The sequence below is a fragment of the Carcharhinus amblyrhynchos genome, chromosome 4 (assembly GCF_965287045.1).
Source record: "Carcharhinus amblyrhynchos chromosome 4, sCarAmb.v2.hapA, whole genome shotgun sequence".
In the NCBI taxonomy this organism is placed as follows: domain Eukaryota; kingdom Metazoa; phylum Chordata; class Chondrichthyes; order Carcharhiniformes; family Carcharhinidae; genus Carcharhinus; species Carcharhinus amblyrhynchos.
Genome location: NC_137327.1, coordinates 96,686,957 through 96,698,323, shown reverse-complemented (window position 1 = coordinate 96,698,323; position 11,367 = coordinate 96,686,957).

Genomic DNA, 11,367 nt, shown 5'->3' with positions numbered 1-11,367 from the left:
GCCCATCAAGATGCCTCTTAAATATTGCGAATGTGCCTGCTTCTACCCCATCCTCTGGCAGCGTGTTCCAGGCACCCACCAATCTTCCCCCACATGAAAAACTTCCCCCACACATTTCCCTTAAACTTTCCCTTCTCACCTTAAATCTGTGTGCCCTTGTAATTGACACTTGCACCCTTTGAAAAATCTTCTGACTATCCTCCCTGTCACTGCCTCTCATAATTTTGTACCTCTATCAGATCTCCCATCGGCCTCTGTCTTTCCAGTGAAAACAACCATAGCTTATTCAACTTCTCCTCGTAGCCAACATCTCAGAGACCAGGCAACATCCTGGTGAACATTTTTTACACTCTCTCCAAAGTCGCCGTGTCCTTCCGATACAGTGGTGACCAGAACAGCATGCAATATTCCAAATGCGACCTCACCAAGGTTTTATATAACTGCAACATGATTTCTCAACTCCTATACTCAAGGCTCCGGCTGATGAAGAACTTCTTAATCACCTTGGCCACTGTGTTGCCACTTTCAGAGAACTGTGGACCTGCACGCCCAGATCCCCCTGAACGTTAATGTTCCTAAATGATGGAGGAGCCCCAGCACTTCACTGCAACCGATAAGGCTGAAGTATTCGCAACAATCTTCAGCCAGAAGTGCCAAGTGAATGATCCATCTCGGGCTCCTCCAGTGGTCCCCAGCATCTCAGATGCTAGTCTCCAGCCAATTCGATTCACTCCATGTGACATCAAGAAACGGTTGGAGGCACTGGATACTGCAAATGCAATGGGCCCTGATAACATTCCAACAATACTACTGAAGACTTGTGCTCCAGAACTTGCCACTCCCCTAGCCAAGCTCTTCCGGTACAGTTACAACACTGGCATCTACCCAACAATGAGGAAAATTGCGCAGGTATGTTCTGTACACAAAAGGCAAAACAAATCCAACCAGGCCCCCAATTACTGCCCAATCAGTCTATTCTCGATCACCAGTAAAGTTATAGAAGGGGTCATCAACAGTGCTATAAAGCGCACCTTATCAGCAATAACCTTCTCAGTGATGCCTAGTTTGGGTTTTGTCAGGGTCACTTAGCTCCTCATCTCATTACAGTCTTTGTTCAAACATGGACAAAAGAGCTGAATTCCAGAGGTGAGACGAGAGTGATAGCCCTTGACATCAAAGCTGCATTCAATCGAGTATGGCATCAAGGAGCCCTATCGAAACTGGAATCAATGGGTATGAGGCGGAAAACTCTCCACTGGTTGGAGTCATATCTGGCACATAGGGAGATGGTTGAGATTGTGGAGGGTCAGTCATCTCAGCTCCAGGACATCTCTGCAGTGGTCCCTCAGGTTAGTGTCCTAGGCCCAACAATCTTCAGCTGCTTAATCAGTAGCCCTCCCTCCATCATAAGTTCAGAAATGGGAATGTTCACCGATGTTTGCACAATGTTGAGCACCATTTGCGTCTCCTCAGATACTGAAGCAGTCTACGTTCAAATGCAATAAGGTCTGGACAGTATCCAGGCTTGGGCTGACCAGTGGCAAGTAACATTCACACCACATAAATGCCAGGCAATGACCATCACTAATAAGAGGCACTCTAACCACTGCCCTTTGACATTCAATGGTGTAACCATCACTGAATCTTCCACTGTCAACATCCTTGGGGGTTACCATTGACCAGAAACTCTATTGGACTCACCACATAAACACGGTCACTACAACAGCAGGTCAGAGGCTAGGGATACTACAGCAAGTAACACACCTCCTGACTCCCCAGAGCCTATCCACCATCTACATGGCACAAGTCAGGAGTGTGAAGGAATACTCCTCACTTGCCTGGGTGGGTGCAGCTCCAACAACACTCAAGAAGCGTGACACCATCCAGGACAAAGCAGCCTGCTTGATTGGCATCACATCTACAAACATTCAATCCCTCCATCTCAGATGCTCAACAACAACTGTGTACTATCTACAAGATGCACTGCAGCAATTCACCAAAGATCTTTAGACAGCAACTTCCAACCCATGACCACTTCCATCTAGAAGGACAAGGGCAGCAGAAAAATGGGAACAGCGCCACCTGCAAGTTCCCCTCCAGCCACTCACCGTCCTAACATGGAAATATATCATCATTCCTTTACAGTCGCTGGATTAAAATCCTGGAATTCCCTCCCTAATGGCACTGTGGATCAATCCACAGCACACGGACTGCAGCGATTCAAGAAGGCAGCTCACCACTACCTTCTTAAGGGCAACTAGGGATGGACAATAAATGCTGGCTAGCCAGCGATGCCCATGTCCCATGAATACATTTTTAAATAAAATATCGGGACATTTTACCGACTGTGGAGAAATATTTAGTTTCAATGGATCGACTGATTTGATATATAGCTTAAACTCTTTCAACTGTAGTAATTGTAAACAAGAAATGGAACTCCGGCAAATATTTGTTGAGTGCACTGCAGCAACTCACTAAGTACATCATAACCTCTACCACCTAGATGGACAAAGGTAATAAACAAATGAAAACACCAGCATTTGAAAGTTCCCCTCCAAGCTATGACTCTCTACCTTAGATATCTCAAAGAAGAACAAAGAACAAAGAACAAAAACAGCCCGGGAAACAGGCCCTTCAGCCCAACGAGCCCGCGCTGCCAACTCAACACCACCAGTCCCCCTCTCCACCCATGACCCCTGTTTAATGTTTTATGGCCATCCACATTGAGGGAAACTAATTTAGGGACAATTTATTCCTGCCAATCAGCCTAACAGCACATCTTTGGGGTGTGGGAGGAAACCGGAGCACCCGGAGAAAACCCACACAAGCACGGGGAGAATGCGCAAACTCCCACAGACACCGGCCCAAATCCATGTGTCTGCACAGCAATCAGCGATAGTCACTGAGCTGTCATCTTGCCCAGTATCTGGTCCAGTTTAGGCACACACTAACGACATGAAGCACTAGGCCAATCTCGAACAACCAAGAGCAGCCCAAGTACGACCCATCGCGTGTATGCCCCCCATTGGACACAAGGCAGACCAACTTAAAACCTGCGAATGAAAAGAAAAAAAAACATTATTATTGTACCATATCCACTTACCTTACCAGGGACGCCCCAATGCTAATGACCCTTATTTAAAACAATCTCCTATATGCACCTATCTCCAACCCACTCATGTGCCTAAGTTACTCTTAAATGACTCTAGCATGTTTGCCTCTACCACCTTACTTGGCAGAGCATTCCATACCCCCACTACCCTCTGTGTGAAAAACCTCCCTCTAATATCTGTGTTATACCTCTCCCCCCTCACCTTAAGTCCATGGCCCCTTGCCCTATGTGTCTCTATCATAGGAAATAGCTTACCTCTGTTTACTCTATCCATATCCTTCATAATCTTATATACCTCTATTAGATCCCCCCCTCAGTCAGCGTCTTTCAAGGGAAAAGAGCCCCAATTTCTTCAATCTTTCCTCATACCCCAGTCCTTCCACACCAGGCAACATCCTGGTAAACCTCCTCTGCACTCTCTCCAGAGTCTCCACATCCTTCCGATAGTAAGGCGACCAGAACTGGACGCAGTACTCTAAATGCGGCCTAACCAACGTTCTGTACAACTACAACATTAGACTCCAGCTCTTATATTCTATACCCCTTCCTATAAAGGCTAACATACCATAGGCTTTCTTCACCACACTCTCCATTTGCACTGCCACCTTCAAAGACTTGTGCACTTGCACCCCCAGGTCTCGCTGCGATTCTATATTTCTTATGGGCTTACGCTTTATCATATAACTCCCCCCTACATTATTCTGGCCAAAATGCATCACCTCACATTTATCTGGATTAAACTCCATTTGCCATGTATCTGCCCAATCAACCAGCCGATCAATATCCCATTGTATTGCCAGACACTGCTCCTCACTGCCTGCCAATCCAGCCATCTTGGTGTCATCAGCAAATTTGTTGATCACACCACCTACTCCCTCTTCCAAATCATTTATATACACTACAAAGAGAAGAGGTCCCAGTACTGAGCCCTGCGACACACCACTAGTGACAGACCTCCAGCTAGAAAAGGACCCCTCCACTACTACTTTCTGACTCTTCTTTGCAAGCCAGTTCTCTACCCATCTAGATACCTGGCCACGTATCCCATGAGCTTTAATCTTCTCTACCAACCTACCATGAGGGACTTTGTCAAACGCCTTATTGAGATCCATATAGACGACATCAACGGCTCGTCCTTCGTCAACTGTTTTTGTCACCTCCTCAAAGAATTCTACCAGATTCATAAGGCAAGACTTCCCCTTTACAAAGCCATGCTGCGTATCCTTAACCAGATCGCAACGCTCTAAGTGCTCATACATCCTATCCCTAAGAATCCTCTCCATCAATTTGCCTACCACTGACGTTAAACTCACCGGCCTATAGTTACCCGGGCTATCCCTCCTACCCTTTTTAAACAACGGTACCACATTCGTTATCCTCCAGTCCTCTGAGACCTCACCTGTGTCCAAAGAAGAGACAAAGATTTGTGTCAGAGGCCCAGCAATCTCATCCCTCGCCTCCCTAAGCAGCCTAGGATAAATGCCATCGGGCCCCGGAGATTCATCGGTTTTAATGCTACCTAAAAGCCCTAGCACTCTTCCCTCATAATCGATAGATCTTTCAATTGGTCTACCGCTCCCTCGATGTCCGTACCAGAGATCAAGCCCCTCTCGTTCGTGAATACCAACGCAAAGTATTCATTCAGGATCTCCCCCATTCTCTCTGCCTCTAAGCACAATTCCCCTCGTCTGTCCCTGAGAGGACCGATTTTACCCCTAGCCACCCTTTTGCTCTTAAGATAGGAGTAAAACGCCTTTGGATTCTCCTTAACCCTACCTGCCAAAACCATCTCATGCCCCCTCTTTGCTCTCCTAACTCCCCTTTTGAGATCCCTCCTACTCTCTCTGTATTCCTCCAACGCTCTCTCCGTTCCCAGCTGCTTAGACCTGACATATGCCTCTCGTTTCTTCCTAACCAGGTCTTCTATATCTCTAGTAATGCACGGCTCTCTAATCCTACCTTTCCCATCCTTTCTCCTAACCGGCACATGCCTTTCCTGCACCCATTGCAGTTTTCCCTTGAAAGACTCCCACATGCCTAACGTGGTCTTGTCTTCCAACAGCCTATCCCAGTCTGTATCCCTAAGCTCCTGCCTAATCCGGCTGTATCTAGCCTTCCCCCAATTTAGCCCTCTCCCCTTAGGACAGCTCTCATCTTTTTCCATTCATTTCCATTCATTCCATTTCTAAAGTAGACGGAGTTGTGGTCACTATTAGCCACATGTTTGCCTACCGCAACCTCAACCACCTGACCCGGCTCATTGCCCAGAACTAAATCCAGTATAGCCCCTTCTCTAGTCGGGCTATCTACATACTGTTGCAAGGATCCTTCCAATACACATCTTACGAATTCCTTCCTGTCCGACACCCCAGCTCTAGGCACCTTCCAATCCACCCCAGGGAGATTAAAATCTCCCACTACAACAACCCTGTTCTTCCTACACTTGTCCAAAATGTCCCTACATATACCCTCCTCCACTGCCCGTGGGCTGTCGGGCAGCCTATAGTACACTCCTAGCATAGTAATGGCCCCCTTCCTATTCCTCAACTCCACCCACAGAGACTCAATTCCCAACCCCCCCATGTTATCCTCCCTCTGCACCGCTGTGATCTTCTCCCTAACTAAGAGCGCCACTCCCCCTCCTCTTTTCAACCCTCCCCTATCACACCTAAAACACTTATACCCTGGAATATTTAGCTGCCAGTCCTGCCCCTCCTTTAACCATGTCTCTGTCACTGCCACCACATCTAAATTCCTCATGAACATCAAGGCCCTAAGTTCATCCGTCTTACCCGTCACACTCCTCGCATTAAAACAGATCTCAAACACAAAAGGTTACTTACAGCTTGTCTGAACAGTTTACCTCCTCCTCGTGTGTCTGTTCTGACTACTACTTAAAAATTGAACTCTCAGCAGTGTATCTGCTCTGGCAGAAATTTTAATCACCTAGCTTTGTGCTTTTGCTTCCCAAACAGCATTCATTTCTTCAGCAATTTAAGCCACTGATGGCACAGCCAAGAATTCCAATTTACAGCCTTTTTCCAGAAATCTGTAAATTTTATTTCCGTTTCAGTTTTGGAACTGTTTCAAAAGACACAGGGGGTGATCTTGAACATGTACTTGCCGTCTGTGAGAATAGCGACAAGGGCACAGGATCCGGCGAAACCCGAAAGTCACAAACCTTGCCAGCGAGATCAAAACTTCTGATTTTTGTTGCTCTCTTGCCAATGATGTAACCAGGTTCACATCCTGGAAGGGCATGGACCTGATTTAATTACATCTCCATTCATTAGCATATCATTAAGGAACGCCCTCATCACCAACTGAGCCTGAAGCGAATTTTCAAACTGTGTCGGCGAGACATCACACCAACACAGTTTACAACAGGTTCACCAAGATGTGAACCTGTTGTGGGGATACCAAGAGGCTATACCCATCTTTATACCTCAGTGCCCTGGTAGTGCCTCCTGGCACTGCACCTTGACACAGGTTGGCACCATGCCAACCTGGCAATACTAACCCATGCCAGGGAGCTGTGCCAGGATGAACCCCAGTGGCAGCAACATTGGGGAGGGTAGGGAATGGATTCATTTATTTGTGGTGGTAGGGGGAGTGAATGTGGGAGCTGGGGATTCTGGTGATGGCTGTGGGGTGGGGGAGAGAGGGCACAGGTGCCAGCATTGATTGTGGGATGGGGATCTCAAAGGAGGGGATTTGATGTTGAGGGTGGGAAGGTGGGAATACTAGCATTGACTGCATTGGGAGGTGGAGGGGGTTTTGGAGGGTAAGGGGTCCGAAGTTCAGGGGAAAGGTGGGGAAGAACCCAACACTGACTTTGGGGGTGGGATCATAAATGCTGGCTCTGATCGCCAAGGTGAACGCTGACGTTGATGGGGAAAGGAGGGGAGCCACTGAGACCTCTGTGGTTGGGCGGAGGTGGTTACTCTTTGGTCTGATTGGGACGCCCTTTAAACATGATGCCCCAATCTCAGTGCATGGCTTTGCTGGCATGTTGACTCCCTGCCCCTTTCTACAATAGCGTGAAACATGCCCATCTGTTTCTTTGTGACAGACAGAGTGTGGTAAGTTCTGGGGAGAAAATTGGCCTGTTTCTCTGGAGAGAAACATGTCAGGAATGATCTTACCAAAAAAAATTCTAAGTCCAAGATGGGTTGGAAAATGGGAGAATTTAAACGCATTTAGTGCATGGAAACACGGCCTAAACCATTCCCCACCTGTAGGGGAAGGGCTTAAATCAGCAGCTAGCCTGCTGTAGCAGCAGAGGGCACTACTGCACATGTGCAGACCTCTGTGGCTGCACATGCACAACACCAACAGCAGCAGCCTGACAGTTCTGAGAGAGACCTGTCATGCCTCTGCTGCTGCAGCTAGCCTTGACCCAGGCACCCCCACCCTCAACTATTGTGGGGGTCTGCAGCCAATCGCAAGCCCCACACCAGCTGGAAATATTGCACCTCATCCTACTCCGCCACCCAGACCAATCACTCCACCAATCTCCTGCAGAATGGCAGCCAAGGCAATCGGGTTCCGGGCTCATTAAATCAATGTAAATCTCCATTTAAATATATTTAAATAACTTATTTAGCCTCTCGCCAGAAATGGGCAAGAGGCTGACTGTGCCAGATATCCAGTGTCAGTAACATCGCGAGAGTCGAGGAGTCAGGTGTCATCCTGATTTCTTGGTTCTTGCATGATTTTACCAGCTTGCCCCACCCGTTGATTGTAGATTATCCTCACTGGAACCAACACTGCCATTTTTTGGTAAGATTTTGCACACAGGGTTTGAAACCAGTCAGTACAGATAACAGCTTGTAAACTGTGAATTTCATGACAATCCACCATACTGCTTGGAAAAGGATTTTCCACATTTAATCCAGAAAATACTAATTGACTTTAATGTTCTTCTGACTAACTTGCAGGTTCAGCTATAGAGTCGAATACCTGAACAGTGAACACTGAATACAACGAATAATGATTTCAGCATTCACTCACTTCAAGCAAAGCTCATTGATTTGAGCTTTATTTTTAATTCTAAGATTAACAAAGCTCCATCATTAAATGTAATCTAGCTTAATTTCTTTAATTATATATCTCATTCCTAATGTATTCCTGATGCTGACAGCTCTGTTACTATTCCCAAGTCAACAGCTACATTAATTTGCCAGCACTCCTGTGTACATTTTTTAAAATTCATTTGAGGGACATGGGCGTTGCTGGCTGGTCAGCCTTTACTGCGTATCCCTAGTTGCCCTCGATAAGATGGTGGTGAGCTGCCTTCTTGAATTGCTGTACTTACATGCCATGGGTTGACCCACAATGCCATTAGGGAGGGAATTCCAGCATTTTGGCCCAACAGCTGCAAAGGAATGGCGGTATATTTCCAAGTTAGGATGGTGAGTGGGTTTGGAGGGGAACTTGCAGGTGGTGTCCCCATGTATCTGTTGCCCTTGTCCTTCTAGATGGAAGTGGTCATGGGTTTGCAAGGTGCCGCCTAAGGATCTTTGGTGAATTTTGGTGGTCTATTTTGGCAAATTATCAAACACAAAACCACGATGCTCAAAAAAGAACTTAAATATGTCCCAAAAAAACTTTACAAAAAGTAAGTACTTTTGAAATGTAGTCACTGTGCATTAAACAATTATGAGGCGTCTCACAGCAGGGAGGGGAAGTGAAGCCCAGGGAGGAGGCAGAGAGAGGGGGGAAAGAGAGTCTTAATGGAGAGGTTGGGGGGAAAGGGTAGGGAGAGAGGAGCATCCAATGTGTGTGGGGTGGCAGACCTTTAGTGTGAAGTGCCTAATGTGGAAAGTAGCCCTTTAAGGGATCCCTTTTCCTCCCATGGCCTGAGCAAGGTGACTTGTTAGACCTCCCCTATGTCTGAACACCCTTGCTAGCCTCAAAATTGAAGCTGGTTGGGAAGTGACCCATAAATGGCCACTTAAGGGTCTCAAATGGGGCAAGTGCAGATGGACCACCTACTCCATGTAAAATTGTGGACAGGTCAGGGCTGCGGGGAGGAGGCAGGATGGCCACATGGGATATTTTATGAGCCTCCATCTCCTGCAAATACAGCAGCAGCAGATCATAAAACTTTGCCCTTAGTGTATGGAAAGAAAGGTCAAATTTAATTCAATATAGTTTAATTTTGGGCAAGAGTTTCCGCTCCCCCAGTCTGTTTCATAGCAGCAGAGCTGGCTCACCACTGGCTGCCAACAGGATCTTCCAGTCTTACCAATGTTTGTGGCATTTTGCATGGCTTGCTCACCCCACTGCAGGGGATTGCCTTCAGCGGGACTGTTAGATTCCGCCAGTGGGAAAAGCCAGAAAATCCCACCCTTTGTTCATTATGGCTCTGATGCAGCACTGCCTCCTCCTGCTCCTATTTCTTATGTTCTTATGTTCAAATCTGACCCATTATACACTGGTGGGCCTCTACAAGTACTTTGAATCATTATAGAGTTTAAAATGCATTCCCTAGATTTGCGTTCAGGATTGTAATTATTGTTGGTTAGGGTGACTTTGTTTTATGGCTGGACAGGAAATTACAGTGTTTTATGCAATAAATGTCGCTTCACTCTGTTGTTTGAGGTTAAGTCACTGCTCAGATTGGATGTGTCCTTGAGTAAACAATTGACTAGGGAACAGCTATTTAAGCTATTTTTGTTCTATTTACCAACTAAATTATTGCAGCATTGCATTGCTAGTCCCATTATTTGTGGAACTTTTTGAGATCAAAGAAGTTGCAAAACATCTAAACCTGTCTTGTGAAAGGATCACGTTGCACTTCTGCAAGTTAAACTTGTAGAAAGCTACATTTAAAATTTCCATGTGAATTGCAAGAATTAAAACATTAATGTAAATAAGTAGCTTTGTGAATAAATTGAAAGCCTTGATGGCTGCACTGAGGAGAGTTGCGCATGGGTATTTTGGCAGGAACCAGAAATTGTTATACTTTGGTTATTTTGAACTTTGAAAAAGATCTTGGAGCACAGTTAGGTGCAATGGCTGCTATTTTCTTCTCTCCTCCATACCCATCAGCCCAACTGATGTCTTGATTAGATACACCTGATGTGACCTGCCCTGAATCTGCCAGAGTTAGTAGTTTCTGTTTATTATGGCTTTAAAATGTGCCACAGCATGGGTCTGTCCCATTTTATGAGAGGTTTGAGAAAAATGTAACATGTTTAAATATTTGGACCTATCCTGGACAATCAATACTGCCCTGACAACTGTCAATGCTATGCTGATACATCTTGCTTTCACTCAATGTACCAACCTGCTGGTGCCTGGCCAGGAATTAGAAGTTTCCTCCATTGTCCCTGCTACATTTTACATTAATAAATCTGTTTAAGGCAGACAAAAGGTCCTTCCCTAACAATGCCCTGCAATGTAAGTGGATTCCACTGAAAGCTTTTCCACCATCTTCCCATTGGGCCCACAGCAAAAATACTTCAAGAGAACCACAGATTTTCAACCAAAATGCTTAGTTCTTGTTATAAACTTCTTGTGGCTGATTTCAATGTTTTTATTACATTTACTATTGTGCTTATTATGTCTTGTATATGACTTTTTGCTTCTGTGCAACATTTTATTTCTAAATAAATCTGTAAGAGTAATTAAACCTAAATATGATATTTTCCATCTGCTGCATTGAGAGAAAGTTGTAGAAGGTGTCTTTTGTATTCCCTAATATGCAATTCAGGAAGACTGGGCTAATTGTTAGACATGAGGAAAAATAACTCAAAATTAAGCACATAGATTTCATTAGAAATTTCAGATTGCTATCATTCAGTTGCTAGCTTGAAAAAGTCTCAGAAATGGGGCGTGACCAAACACCTTCCTAACTCAGACATGAGAGAGTGTTACCAATGAGTAAAGGCTAACAATTTGCTGCAGTTGATCTCCAAGCACAGCTGAAGCCAATCTCTGAACCCTCCCTGCACAGATAGGCTCCCCAGCAGAGGCCAATTTATGCAACTGATGCCGAGGCTAAAATTCAGCCAGGATCAGAGATAGATCGATGTGAACAGTGCAAATCCAGCCACAATGAAGATTTTCCCAAATTAAGTAAAGTCATTGTTCTCCGGAGCATTGAACCTGTGGCTGTGGCGAGTGACTGATTTAAAGTAAAAACCGCTTTTTTCCTGTACTTCCGGTTCTCGGGGCTTGTTAGAGTGTAGTTTACTTCCGTACCGGAAGTTAGGCCAGGGGATAGTCGTTAAGGGGGAGCGGGGGAT